The following is an 8,614-nucleotide window of genomic DNA, read 5'->3' as shown; positions in this document are numbered from 1 at the left end:
GCAATTCCAACAGAATTTTTTCTTTTTAAGAGAAAGCTATCTGTTAATTGTATGTGTACCATGGGATGTGGTGTGATTGAAAACTTAGATCATATCACTGCTAATTGTTCTAAACTTTCGGAAGTATGCAATGTTTTAAAAGATTGGGGAATCAGTATTCCATCTTTCACTAATTGGAGTGATTTCAACAACGGGCTTAGTAGATTGATAAATCATGATATCATGACTGCTAGAATTTATGTCTTAACCGTATGGATGGTATGGAACAATAGATGCAAAGTGAAGCATGGAAAATCTGGAAGCAGTAAATTGTAGATTACTTCTTCTGTTTTGAGCTTTCTTAGCTCGGTAAAACAAGATGTTTTTCACTCAGACCACTGGGATGCTTATCGGTCCAAAGGACTGCATTCACTTTATTGGCATCCTCCTCAACTTGAGTGGCTTAAAATCAATCTTGATGCAGCTATTAGAGATAATTATATGGCTGGTATCGCAGGAGTGGTAAGAGATGATAAAGGCAGATTTATCTTTGCTTTTGGAAGGAAGAAGATGCATTGGGATAGTGCACAAATGGAACTATTGTCATTCAAAGATTTGGAAGGAATCTCTCATGAATGGACAAGAGATATAAAAGGTATTATTTTGGAAGGTGACAATAAAACTGTTCTCCAATATCTTCAACAATTATACAGCAAACCGAAGACTATTATGGAGAACACATTGGGAGAAGAAGGTATACCTTTTTTTTAGTAAATTCAATAACATCATCTTTAATTGTGTAAATCGCAAATGTAATAAGTTAGCGGATTTGTGTGCTAACTTAGCTTTATCTTTTGATTTTGATTGGGGCTTATTTATTGAGGATAACCTTCCTTCTTCCTTTGTTAAACTAGTAAAGGAAGAGAGTGAAAGGTCGTTTAATCCTCATTTAGCTTGTATCTAGGCTTTCCCTTGCCTTTTTTATTTTAATGCTGATTAGCACTTCTAAAATAATAATAATAATAATAGAACTATCCCAAGGCTATCCAAGAGTGGGTGAATTGGTTATTTTAAATAATTTCTTGGATTTTGGAAAACCTTTTTGAACTTTATGAAAAAATAAAATCACTAAATCTAAAATATGCATTTGTCTATAGAAATTGTAAACTCAGTAAAATAATAATTCTGGGAAAAGTAAAGTTAACAGAAGAACACCAAATTTTATAGTGGTTCGGTCCAACTAGACTTACATCCACTCCATGGAGACTCCTCCTCTAAGCATTGCACTAAACACAAGTGACTCTCCTTTTGCCGCCACCATAAGGCAGAGAAGCCTTTACAAGCTCTCTTTCACCAACTCGGTGTGGCGGAGAACCGTCACCTTTTACTCTATCCAAGTGATGGAAGCATACATTCTCATCCTTTTTCACCCTCATGATGAAGGCAGAGTAACTTGACATCCTTTTCACCCTCTTAGTGAAGGAAGAATACCTTGACATCCTTTTTCACCCTCCTGGTGAAGATAGAGTATCTTTATCCAATGTTGAGAATCTTCTCTTGAGAGCCTCCAAAGAAGATGGGCATAAACTTCAAGAAGAGAAAGAGATTTTCACTTTGGGCAATCTTGTAAATCCCTTATAATTTTTCTTCACTAGATCTCTCACTCTTTATTCTTAAAAATCTCTCTCAAACTCACTCTCTATGGTCTCACTCAAAAGAAATTCGCAACCAAAAGATGGTGGGACAGTTTTTAGGACTCTTTATATATAAAAAAACATAAAAAAAAATATTCCAAAATTGAATAATTCAAGTGAACCAACTTACATTCATACACCGTATGATCGCAAATCATATGATACGAATAGTTCAAAAAATTAGGGCTTCGTGTGATATGAACTTGGACAAAGTCGGTTTCATACACTGTCAGCCATATGTATGAGTTCAGATCCTACTATACAAATAATACAAAAACAAATGTATTCATATGGTATGATCTTGTACGAACTTAATTTCGTACACAATCAATAGTTTGTACGACCTTACATCATATTGTATAAATAGTTTAAAAATGATTGTATTCGTATAGTATGATGTGATACAAAAAGAATTTTATACTCTATAAGTCATATGTACAACCTGACATTGTACAATACAAATAGTTGAAAATGAATGAGTTAGTTTGATATGATCTTGTATGAAATTTTTTTTACTATATCAATCATTTGTATGACTAGATATCATACAGTACGAATAGTTCAGAAAAATCAACCCTTACTGGAGTAATTAGATTTTGTAGGAAAACTATGTTAAATCATGTAATATAATTAGTAATCATACAATATGATCAATTTTAAAAATATTACCACTCTCCCCCTGGGTGTGTGTGTGCATGGTTATCCAATTACAAATGCATTCGCTCAAATTCTAGAATAAAAGTAACACCCCCGATTCATGAACTATAAATTGCATATTGATTAGGCATATCCCAGGGCCTGTCCTCCAAATCTTTTGCTCAATTTGATTTCTCTAATCCTAGAAACTGAATTGAAATCTAAAGGCTATAAAACCTTTAAATATTTATAGCTTATGCCACTGAACTTGCCATCTAGTGGATTTTGACCTCAGAGCCTTCTCCAAAGCCTCTAACCACATAAATAACCTTGATCATGACATGTTAAGTAATAAAATACCTTTTGGTGGACCCATTTTAAGCCCCAATTGACCAGGGGTCAAAATGACCAAAAAGCCTCTTAAGGGAAATTTTTAAGTTCTCTCCAAACATCAATATGGCCCAGTCAAATCAAACCCTAGAACCTCCTCCAATGCATTCTAAATATCATAAGGAGTGTTGAGACTCAAACCTAGACCATGGTTAGACCTAGTTGACCAGGTCAACATAGACCTAGTTGCCCTTTAGGGCTTGGAAAAGTTATTTCAAACCAAATGACCTCATGTTTTGCATGAGACCTCTTCCACTCAACTCAAAAAATCATTTTAAACTTGTTGGACCCAATCCCTAACCCTAGGTCAACTTGGTTGATCAAGTTAACTAGGGTTGACCGAAATACCACTTAAGGGTCCAAATAGTCAATTTAACTGAACTGACCTTCCCAACACCTAAAATCACCTCTATCAGATCTCAAATGTCATTTCAAACCTGTTGAGCCCAAACCTAAACCTTGGGTCAACCAGGGTTAACCACAATGCCCTTTAAGGGTTAAATTTATTATTTTCACTGAAATGACCCATTCAGATAATGGGACCACCTCCAGTGGTCTCTAAACATCAAACTAAACATGTTGAGGCCAAACCCTGACCTTGGGTCAAGCTAATTGACCAATTCAACTAGGGTTGACCATATAAACCCTCAAGCCTTTTTACACCCAATCAAGCTCCAAATCAAAATTAAATCCACTCAAACTCCCTTGGCCACATCCCTCAATAATTTGAACTACATTAAACCCTTTGACCCAGTCAATAGCTGACTTGGTCAACTAGGCCCATGATAGGTCAAAGTAGACCCATTTGACTCAATTCAATGCTATTAATTATATCAATCCATTTTAAAACCCATCAAATCCTCACATGCATTGAATTCATGGTTTAACTGCTTCCAAACTCACCCTGGATCAAATTTTGATTAGTTTTACCAAGTCAACCTTTTGGTTTTGGTTGAATTCCTATACTTTTAGAAAAATCCACATGCATCCTCAATCAAGCCATTAGAGGTCCATTCAAATAGCCCCCTATATTCTCTAGGTGCCACGTTAGCTCACTTTGTCCAAGTTGACTAGTCAAAGTAGTCAACAAAGCTTTAAGGGACTATTAATGGTCAAATCACATGTTCAAATTCATTTTAAACTAATCTACTTTACTCCATCTATTTAATATATTTCTAGAACATTCTTAGGTCAATTTTAGACTTTAATTTGAGATCAAACATGCCTAATCAGGTCCATATGCTTACAAGGACAAGATGGATTTCCACCTCATATCCTATTATCCTTTTTTATTCCACTACTCCTAACTACCCTCAGGCCACTTGGAAATATCATAGATACGCTCCAAAGCTATCTCAGCCGCTCATTCTACCTTGGTCATTTTGAATAGGGCAAAACTCCTAAAATGAGCAGCATTCATCTTCTAGCTCTCTTTCGCTGCCCTAACCTCCTATAGACCAAAACGTTTTTTGTTTTCCCTATAGAGACTCTCCTCACACTTTTTTAGCCCAAACCCACCGGTCAAGCCTCGTCGGCGATGAGTTCTCTAGTGAACTGAAGCGAGATTTGTCCAAGGCCCCTACCGCTTTATCCAGTGAATTTCATATCACGATTTCAATAACAAAAATGTATGAAGATAGTTTACAAGCTCAACCGAACAAAGAACCTTCAAATCCAATGGTTGGATTGAGGTAAAACCCTAACCCTAGGTCAGAACACATATTTAAATAACATTTCATTAACCGATTTTCAAGCTGAAAAAAGCAACTTCCATATTTTATGTTCATGATATATGTTTGTGTTTAAATTTTCAAATGATTTGGTCTACTGATTAAGAGAACGAGGCAAAAAATAAATCCTAGTGCGTCCTCCATAGTGTACATGAATGGGACATTGATCTTACGATCAACAGCCTATTTGTGTCATCCTATGGTTATTCATAACCGTGTAGATCGATTAGTTACGGAGATATCCGTCCAGCTTAATATTGGTCGTTCATTCCAAATCACGAAAGATCGGATGGCTATGGTCTTACGCTGCCACAAATAAGTAAAGAATGTGGAACCTATGTATTAAACACTAATGATTGCGGCAGCATAATCATTGGCAATTAATACCGCCGCCGGCAATCACTGCCCGAGTTTTAAAGGATCCAATATAAAGTCGCGACGTAGCACTCCCATAAGCGGATTAGGTACTAATTAAATTTAATTAATTTTAATATTATCTATAAAAAAACTTCAAAAAATTATTAATAAAAGAATTATTAAAAATTAATATATAATATCAAAATATTAAGTTAATTAAATCGTTTAATTTAAAATTAATATGATTATAAAACAACTAATATATTTTAGATTATTTAAAGTATTTAAAAAAGATAAATAATCATAGAATTATTTTAAGATATTTTAATTTGAAATTAAAATTAGTTTAAGATATTTCATATATTTTAAATAATTTTAATTATTTAAAATTTGAATATTTAATTAATTTTCAATTAAATATTAACTTAAATAATTTTCAAAAATCACAAACTTGTATTCTAAAAAATATTTCATATTATTAAGGTATTCTCAAAAATTATTTTGAAATTATCTTAATTTTTCTAGAAATTTTAAATTTGATCTATTTTTATATAAATTTTAATTTGAAATTTATATATGTTAAATCCCTTGAGAGCTTTGAGTGAGAGCTTTGAAATCTTAAACATAGGTTGAGTTTGATTGAATAAATTTGATGGGAAAGTATTAGTGAATAATTGTATTCTAATTATTCACTAATCATGTCATCCTTTATGTTTACTATCTCTTAATATGCTTGTTTAAGAGGTACTTTCACTTAGCTTAAGCTCTCATAGTTCTAAAAACTTGATTGTGGTTGTGCATATACTCATATGTGTTTGTCCGAGGGTTAGAAACACCTATTTCAATCCCATCTAATGTTGTGACATCTAAGGACAATAATTAATGACATTTTGTCAAGAAAATTTAGATTGATTTTTTAATAAAAAAAAGATTTTTCATTAATATCAAAAGTTAGGTACAAAAAAATACAAACTAGAAAAAACAACAAAAATGCCTCCCCAACACGAGCTAGTATACACAGAAAAAAAAAAAAGGGCAAAGACTAAAACCCCTTATATGAAAATGAGAGCACCCCCATGGAAAAGAAGACCTCAACAATGATCATTTGAGGGGCCCAAATCCCCACCCAAGATCACATCACTTGCTTTTTTCCTCTTTCAAGGGGGAGTGATGACAGGCCCCAATTGTTGTAGTTCTTTCTGAAGGAGTTCTTTGCTTTGAGGGGATCAGACTGTTGTTGGACATATCCTGCTATTTTGAGGTTTTTAGCAGTGAAAGGATTAAGCTCTGGGTTGGATCAGCTAACATAGGAAAGGGGGGTCTCATTTCATGTCCTTTAAAAGGAAGATGTCCATTTTGCTTGGGCATTCGCATTCTAGTGACGACATTTCCCAATTTGTATGAAGGTTGGGAAGATGGAGGATCACTGCTGAGTATGCACATGAATAGTTGGGTTCTCCATTGATGAAGATTGAAGAGTGCTGTTAATATGCTGCAACTTAGTCTTGCAAGGGAAAGTCTCCACTTTATGGACAATAATTTCACAATGAAACAAAAGATGAGAAAGGCCCTCATACTCAACTCTTTGAAAAAAAATCTTCCATTTAGTCCCTTACTCTAAAAGCCTAGGGAGAGTTTCTTCATAAAATCAATGTGGAAACACACTCTGGCAAACAAACTTTGACCCCAAGAGGATGATTGTTCATCCATCCAAAGAGGTTCTCTAATCATTGCAGCTATACAGACAATATTAGAAGGATCCTAATACATCAAAGGAAGATGAGGAAAGCGTACAAAAATTGGTGAGATGAACCCCTTCATATCCTTGAGAGAGAAGGAACATGACCACCAATAAAGGTTATTACGCTTCCAGCCATAATCCAAAGACCACCCCTAAGGATGACATCACGAGCTTCAGGGCTTTAAAAAATACAAATAAAAAAATTTGGAGCAATGTTGATCAATTGAAAATCGCCGACATGAGACCGTCGCCTTGATAGTTCACCTTGGAGCCGAGCAAATGAGATCCTCTTGCTCAGGTGTTTATCAACTATAGCACGTTCCAATTTTGAAATATTATCTTAAACTTTGTTAAAGTTAAGACTCAAGGAAATTCCATCCTCATCAAGCACCTCTTGTTTGTGAATCTTGTCTAAAGGGGTAAAAGAGGGCATCCTCAAAGAGAAATGGCCTGGGCTTTGATCACCAAAAACCTTACATTGTTTAGGGGAATTCTGATTGTTGGAAAGGGGCTAAAATTCTGCACTAATTGCTCTCAAGTTATAAGAAATAGGCCTAGAAGCAATAACACAAATAGCTGGAGTGTAAATTTTTGTTACAAGAGGACTTGCGCTGCAGCAATAGGACATTTAACCCTACAAGAATCTAATCTTCCAGCTAAACTATGGGAATTAGACATTGACGCATTTACACAAGTAGCATAAGTGCATTTTCCTGAAGCATGAGGATCTTGTGCAGAAGCATTCAGAAGGCTAACACACCTGCAGGAAGAAGCTAAGCAGCCATCCAAATCATTCAAAATCCTACCACCGGACATTAAAAGATCATCCACACATGGGATATTTGTTTCAAGTGAACAAACCTGCACACGACGCATCAAGGAAAGCTCTCCTTCATTTTGCACTTACTGGTAGCAACCGAACTTCTGGTCACAGACTTGGCGAACGGATGAAACTAGGAAATAGCATGGTTTATGCTCATCTGACAGCTGCCCTTACGGTATGCAATTGGAGATGAAGTTGAAGTTATGATGATAAAAAATGATCAAATCAGCCACACACTTCATCTGTTGCTCCTGTTCCTCAGAGGAAACAACACTAGACAAAAGATGAAATCCAGCCGCATGAACATCAAGCAAATCCTGATCGCAAGCTTCGATTTCCATGCCTTATAATAACTTCAAAAAATTGCCATGTTTTGAGGCTGTCCTACCAGCACTACACCCACCAAAGCGGGGAGAACATCGTCAAGCAAGGTTTTGAAAACCGGACCGGACAACGAACCGGAAGAAGGAGAGGTTCAAGGTTCGACCGGTTTGACCGGTCGAACCGGGGTCGAACCGGATGATGTAATAAATACTAATATTATTAAAAATTTATAACATTAATAGAATAATTATGTGAATTTAACATCAAATAATATAATTCTAAGAATTTAAATTATATAATTTTAATAAATTATCTCTCAATATAATTAAATTAAATTGAAATGATGAATATATTATAATATAATTGTAATTTATAAAATATTTATGAATATCTAATAATTTAACTATAATTAATTTTTCTATTTCATTATAATTATAATAAATGAGATTCTTATAATATACATTATAACAAATTAAAAATTTTAATATAATATATAAATTTATAATATTAAATTTAAAAATGTGTAATAAGAATAATATTTAATATAATATATAAATTTATATAATTAATTTATAAATATACATCATAACAAATTTATAATACAAAATTTAAAAAATTTTGCACCCAACTAGCCCAAATTCGTGGTCCAACCAGCCCAAATTTGTGGCCCAACAAACTCAATTTAATGGCCCAATAAAGCCCAAGCTCACATTTAAGCTCACATAGCATTCATGTACTCTTTTTTAGTCCCACATCATGAAGAAGTAAGAGATAGTTGGCTTTTAGCTCTATATATAGTTCCCTCTTTTCAAACAAAACTTGTTTCATGAGATGACAACCATATATTATGGTGTAAAAAATCTCATTATTTAATAAAAAAAATATTTTTAAAAAATGTAATGAAGTAAAATATATATTATTTATATTTTATTTATCATTA

At 33.9% G+C, this 8,614-nt stretch overlaps 1 protein-coding gene across 2 annotated transcripts in view; it reads right to left on the bottom strand.

The window, feature by feature from the left end:
* Positions 1 to 7,073: 7,073 nt before the first annotated feature.
* Positions 7,074 to 8,614, bottom strand: part of LOC110110726 (malonyl CoA-acyl carrier protein transacylase) — a 54,747-nt gene continuing 53,206 nt past the window's right edge. Inside the window, exons 11-12 of one of the 2 annotated variants that reach the window (XR_003702373.1) lie at positions 7,389 to 7,729; positions 7,074 to 7,300 (exon numbers count right to left, since the gene is read on the bottom strand). The gene's annotated coding sequence lies outside the window, so the exon portion shown is untranslated. Of the gene's footprint in view, positions 7,730 to 8,614 lie in introns of both variants that reach the window. The other variant, XR_003702369.1, reaches the window with a different exon arrangement.

This window comes from Dendrobium catenatum, unplaced genomic scaffold (assembly GCF_001605985.2).
Source record: "Dendrobium catenatum unplaced genomic scaffold, ASM160598v2 fragScaff_scaffold_1284, whole genome shotgun sequence".
Classification (NCBI taxonomy): Eukaryota; Viridiplantae; Streptophyta; class Magnoliopsida; order Asparagales; family Orchidaceae; genus Dendrobium; species Dendrobium catenatum.
This window is presented reverse-complemented; position numbering and strand designations above follow the sequence as displayed.